The following is a 6,782-nucleotide window of genomic DNA, read 5'->3' as shown; positions in this document are numbered from 1 at the left end:
TTTAAGCCTTGCGGCGTTATGTTCGAAATTATGGAAATTCCTTTGACGACGAAGAACCATTCGCGCACCCAATCACTCCTAAGCACAATTTTTCTAATACACCTGCCATGCATGCTTTTGCGATGCGGGAGGAAGCCGGAGTTTCCGGCTCGGGGATAACATGCAAACCCCACACAGGAAGGCTTGAGCCAGCTGGATTAGAGTTCTGGTCCCTGCACTGTGAGGCGTTAAAATTAAGCAATATATTATACCTTAAAACACTTACTGTAATTCCCCAAATACAGGACGCGCCTGTGCATCGTTAATTTTAGGGTCAAATTCCGGTATTTTCTACAGTACTGCGTATAAGATGCGCCGACAGTTTGGGAATAATGATAAACACAGACAACAATGCGAATTGGAATAAATCGATATATTGATACTAAAACGCGAATCTGCATGTCATAACTTAGCTTCTGAGTTAGCAAAAACGGCCTGATAAAAACCCATGATGGTTTCTATCTATTTACGCAAAATCTTTCTGTTTTAGTTTGCACTTTGGAGTGCACCGTCACGGTCATACTGAGTACAGTGCATGAGTGGGGAAGTCTACTGTACTCTGTAAGAGGGGGGGGGGGGGGGGGGGGGTGTTCCCCTTCACAAACGCGTCACTGTAATGAAAGACCCGGTGACATCCGGGCCCATCATAAGGCAAAGTCCAAACCAATTCTGACACCATGAAATTCAAGTGGGAAGCCCATTGTTAGCACTCGTTTAATAATTAGGGGCCAGCTCTCATGCCGTTTATGTAAGAGGGGGCTTGTTTATTCATGGCGAGCCGGGTTTGTGCAAAAGCTCGGTTCGGATCTCAATGCCCCCATTATTGGACCGGCGCTTAAAAGCCTCTTTCAAACTTCAAACGGAAGACACCTCCCACTTTGCCTGCGCCGGCCCGCCGCATGGAATCCCACAGCATATGCTGTAATTTGAGGTTCTGATACTGACCCAGAGAGTTATGCAATTTGTTCTCCCTGCCCCCTGATAGGCTGAGCACCTGGCTCAGCGTGCGTCCTATAATAACATGTTTCATCTACATTCGAATGAGCAGCAAACTTCTTGCTTTCCAGCTGAGCCTTTGAAAGAGCAAGCGACCGAGCTCGCTTCCATTTTAGTGTAAAGAACACACAGTCCGATTATTGTCCTTGAGTGTGCAAAGCCTCATTATAACCGGATATCTTTAAGCCTCTTTGACCCGTTCTCTCAACACCGGACCAGGTAGAGCTCGGTCGGTCCGAGCGAAAACGTTGCGTGTTTAAAATCCTCCTTTTTTTGTACTGCACGTAACATTCCCAGCCCTCGCAATCTCATAGTTGCTTTATTGTAGTGAATGACCTCGCCATCGTAAGGCGATTACCACGGAAAGCCGTTGTGCGGTATTTTCACCATTTTTGGGTCATTTTCTTTCACGTCAATCTCACGTAATTGGCAGAATAATTGTAAAAATAGTGATCATACATTTGATATACGAAATCCAAACAACTGCTTGCAATGAGGAAATGCTTTGCTGTAAATAAATATAACCGCTTGAAATGAAACAATGCGTGCTATGAGAAGGTTGCCGTGAGAAGATTTCGATCTCAAACTTCGCCGTGGGAAAGACGACCAGCCTGATCAAGCTTGGCCACAATGTCACATTGCTAAAAATTATCTTGCCGTATCATACATGCACAAAGAAAGACACGTGTGCAGCATTCCAGCCATGTTGTTTTTAGGGTGGAAACCTTTATGTAAATTAGACACTTCTAAAATCAAATTAAAAGAGAGGGTTTGGAGGTGCTGCTTCAGAGCATGGTAGAATTGACCTTGTGCAGTCCTTCTCCGTTCTCCTCATGCATGAGAAAGAAAAAATGCCTTCTCTCCTTCTTTGCGTATACTTTCTCACAAACGTCCAACAGGTGACCCTTAAAGTATTTAATCAAGGGATGGCACATTCCCGGTATGCCATGTTGAACTTTGTCGAGTAGATTTCTCGGCGGAGCCGTATCGCAACGCACTTTTAAGACACAATACCCAGCACTATCTTCTACACAATAAGCATTGTCATGATAGAATCAAAGGCGCTTGAGAAGAGAGGAGTGTGTGATTGTGTTGTGTTTTGAATGGAGTGTGTCTTGATGGCTTCTTGATTAAGCTGATGTCACAATCACGCTAGCCGGGTCAGATGAGTCCATAGCGACACCGAGCTCTCCTGGCACCACACGCTGCCGACGCCGACTGGTGGCGCATGACATATTTTGCATTTGATGGCACAGATAAATGAGGAATTTGTGTGTGGGTGGTTTTAAACGTGCTAAGACTTCCACAGTGACTTTTTTTTTGCCATTGGATGAATTCACAAACGACACAAAAAGGCCAACAAGAAACTTGGGATCAAAAATACTTAATTCACAAAACCTAATTAAAAAAAAATACACAAGGAAACCAAAATACCACAAGAGCAAGAATAAGGTGTCGATGGTACAATGACCCAATATGAACAGCAGACACCAGGGAACTAAATACAAGCAGGGTGATGAGATAGTTAGGAACACCTGGACTGAGGAAGTCTGACTGAGGAAGCCGATTGGCCGAAGGACTGGGCTGACAAAAACAAGTGGAAACGAAAGCCTAACGAGTTAGACAGGACATGAACATGGAACACAAAAAAAACCCAAACAAAATAAAGTCTCATTCAAATCTACAAAAATACAAACATCATGACTAATGGAAATATGTAAATATTTCATCAATCAATATTTCATCAATTAATTCTGTCAAAATACAGAAAGGACAATAATTTACATTTGGGGGGTTGCTTTTGTGTCATGCAAAGGTCAAATGCAACTTTTTTGGCTTTTTGCGGAGTAAACTAGCCTCTTTTATTCTCTAAAAAAAATAACAAACTGGCTCAAAAACGAAATTGTAGACACAAAATGCATTTTGACAAATTGAAAAACTATTACATTTTTAAAAATATATTAAACTGGTTGCTTAATTGAAGAGTCCCCACTTTGTGACCATGTATATGTAAACATATAAATAAAAACTAAGATATCTATAATATCCCCTTCAAATATTGGAAAATTTAAAGTGAATTTTGCAACAACAACAACGGGTAGATTTTAGCATGGTAAATCCATATTTTAAATTTATTCCAGAGAGACAAAGCGAAGGTGTTTTTTTTTTACCAGCCCCCCAAAAATAAAAGGCCACGCTTCAAAGATATCGCTCGGCAAACAGTCGTTTCCACATCACGTTTTCAAAAGCGACACTAAAAACCAAAAACTGCCTGCTGTTTGATTCCACAGTGATGACGAGACAAAAAACAGATCCATCCTCAAGCGTCTCCGCAACCCAGACTTTGAAACAAGCATTGTGCAAGTTTGACGCGGCGAGATGCGGTGCTGTTCCTTACGAGTCAGCTGCGAGGAAGTCATGAGTCGGGGAAAGTGGAGGAAGCGGCTGTTTCCTTCAGTCTCCACATCCTATTTCCCCATTTGAAAACTGGCTCATAAAGTGGCCGTGCGATCTAATGTTTAGTCACTGACCACAACAACGCCGTGGTCAAGATCGGGGATGGGCCGCTTGACTGTTTCAAGAAATGCGTAACAATTCTGAGTAATTCTTCCAAAAACGCTGATGAACAATCACTAAATGTTCTGCAAAGTAAACTGAGGGAAAATGTGGAAATAAATGTCAGAATAATTGGAAAATGCCCCAAAAGTTGAGCAGAAGTTTCCCATCACTTCACAACCAATAACAAATGCCATTATTTGAGATTTCATAGCATAATAGTGTTCAAAATCTTGGTCTTGTCTGTGAAGTTATATTTTCCTCAAAAGAATTCTAAAAGAACGAATACTTGAGCTATTGATGTTTCGTTGAAATGCCATTAAAAGTCTTCCTGTTTACATTAACTTTGCAATTGTTTCCTGACTGTAATGAAGGCAAACCGAACTCACGATTTCAACCCTTTCACCAACGATTCGTTTTCTTTTTTTTCCCCCCACAATTAAAACTTATGTCAGATAATACTTATTTATAAGTCTAGGACACTTGGAAAATTAGTTATAAAATTTCCTTAGATCAGGTTACAGGACCTAGGATTTTGTGTCCCATCGGTATTTTACAAACAATTAAATACCAATAATAAAAACAAAGTCTTTACGCACAAAAATCCAACGTAACCATCGCTCGGAAAACTAGACTCGGAAACTAAACTTGGAAAAGTGACCCGGGAATAAACTTGGAAGACGGCGTCGATGTTCCGACAAAGTACAAATTCAGCTCGGGTCATGCTGAAAAAGTGCAACAACTACATAGCAACTGCATAGCAACTGATACATCGTGACTAATCCCGCAAAAGGTGACAACAGCAACTAACGCGTCAAGAAAAAATCGCAACAAAAACCAGGGTTGAACCCTGGCTGAACCATGTCATTTCATTGAAAACATTTAGTCTATAACCTTGGACCCATTTCAAATTTAATCACATATAGAAAAAAAGTATTTACAACACTTGATAGCATAACTCAAACAATACTTGATTGTTTCTCTTGACTTTTGTTGGCTTCTCCATAACACGCCCAGAATCCTTGTCTCCGATTTCATGCCAGTCTTTCTTTGCTGCTTTCTATTAGACTCATGCACGAAAACAACAACCGAACCTTTGAAATCAGATAAGGCAGAAAAGAGGAATTGAATTTAATTCTGTTCCGAAAGACCGAGGGTTATTGAGTAACAGGATGTTAAAATGAATAGCGAGCACACGCACGAGCCTTAGATCATCAAATGTTTGCAGCCATAGATACTGATAGTCACTTTGTCATACAAACCGATATGAACTTTTTTTTTTTGCTGATTATCGGCAAAAACTAAAGTTATTAATGACTTTAAGTACCTAGAGGAATTAATTACTGAAGTCATTCATTTAATATCAATGATTTGTAGACACTTTTTAGCCTGACGCAAATATGAAAAATAGGAATACATTTATGGGATTGGATGTAAAAGTAAAAATAAGTCTGGCATTGAATGAATATTTCGTCATAATGTCAAGAATTTAGGGATGAATCCACAAGATATTTAAACTACAGGAAGAAGCAGTGAGCGTATGTCACCAGCAAGAAAATGCAAAGCTCTTTACGTGAAGCTCCTAACGATGGAGAACAAAAGCCGCCCTTGAGGTTACGTAACTGGCTTTGAGGCCGACATTCATCTTGGACGTTGCGGGGCCGTCATCCGGACGCCGTTACCACCAACGGCGCGATATCTGTTTTGTTGAACATACCGTTCTATATTCATGCTCTCCACGGGCTGAACTTTGAGAAGACCTCGCAACCCGCGTGGCTAACGGAGGAAGTCGAAGCACGAGCGTCAGTTGCTTTTTGTGGGGGTGTCACAATGCGTTGGGTGCACGGGAACAATCAAACCAGCGTGTGAGGGAGAAAGGGGCCAAGTGGACAATATTCAGGCTTGTCCCCCTCTCGGCCCCGCGCCACATAAAGACCTGATTACCCCCCCTCTTTTTCTCTCCTGTTGACCGTCCTGGCAGAGCAAAGCGAGACTTGCGTCTTTTCTGTCTTCTGTTGAGCAGCGGGGACTCTCCCGGGGTGTCGGAATTTTAAAAGGGCGCTGCGGCGTTGGCCAGACACTGTGGGAAAGTCATTCAAATGTATAGCGTTGTCCGGCTTACTTGTTTCCAAGGGACTCCCGGAAAGAGGCGTCAGTGAAGGCAACGCATGCTAACGCTAGTAGCCGCTGCCAAGGCAAAGTTTCGGAGGCTAAAGCTTGCCGAGCTACCGGATTTTTGAACGATAAGGCACCTATGAGATCATTTGATTTTCTCAATGATTCGCAATACCTTGTAATCGGATGCACCAGTGGTTCTCAACTTTTTTTCAGAGATGTACCCCCCTCAAATATATTTTCAGTCAAGCACCCCTTAACCAATGCAAAACATTTAAAAAAAAAAAAAACCTTAAATTATGCCATCAGTGTCTGATTTATTAAACTTTAGAGCCTCTCAAACTTCATTAGTGTTGGTCCACCAAAAAATAATCAACCTAAAGTTTCCTCTGGTGATAATAGAAGAAATCTGTTATCAAAAAGAAATAACTTTATTATTAATCAATATTTTTTCCGCAAAAAATAATCAATAATAATTGTCAGAACTGTTCTAAAAAGAAACTAATCATAAAAAGATATTTGTCCACAGAAAATTATTCAACACAAAGCATCACAGTAGAGATCTGTTCGCAAAAATTCATCATTCATTTATTAATCAATATTTATCCACAAAAAATAATCAACATAAAATGTCAGACCCATTTTTAAAAAGAAATTATAAATAAGTATTTTTCAACTGAATAATATTCAACATACAGTGTCCTGTTTTGGGATTACAGTAAAGATCGCTTCACAAAAATAAATAATTAACGTAATTATTCATAAACCCCCCCCCCCCCAAAAAAAAAAAAAAAAAAAATCAACATTAAGTGTCAGACCTGCTCTCAAAAAGAAATAAATATGAATAAATATTTGTCCGTAGAAAAATATTCAATTTTGGGGATTATAGTAGAGATGCACAAAAAGAAATCATTAACTTGACAGGTAACGAGAGGCGGCACATGACAATTTGGGTCGAAATAATGACTATATGAATAACGGAAATTATGAACACGATGTCAGGAGTCGAAATTTGTTGTAATGTGCTAAAAACAATCGGCATCGGACACCTTTGCTGTTTAGATTCACCTCAAGCA

This window comes from Hippichthys cyanospilos, chromosome 12, assembly GCF_059441005.1.
Source record: "Hippichthys cyanospilos isolate Australia breed blue-spotted pipefish chromosome 12, RoL_Hcya_1.0, whole genome shotgun sequence".
NCBI lineage: Eukaryota > Metazoa > Chordata > Actinopteri > Syngnathiformes > Syngnathidae > Hippichthys > Hippichthys cyanospilos.
This window is presented reverse-complemented; position numbering follows the sequence as displayed.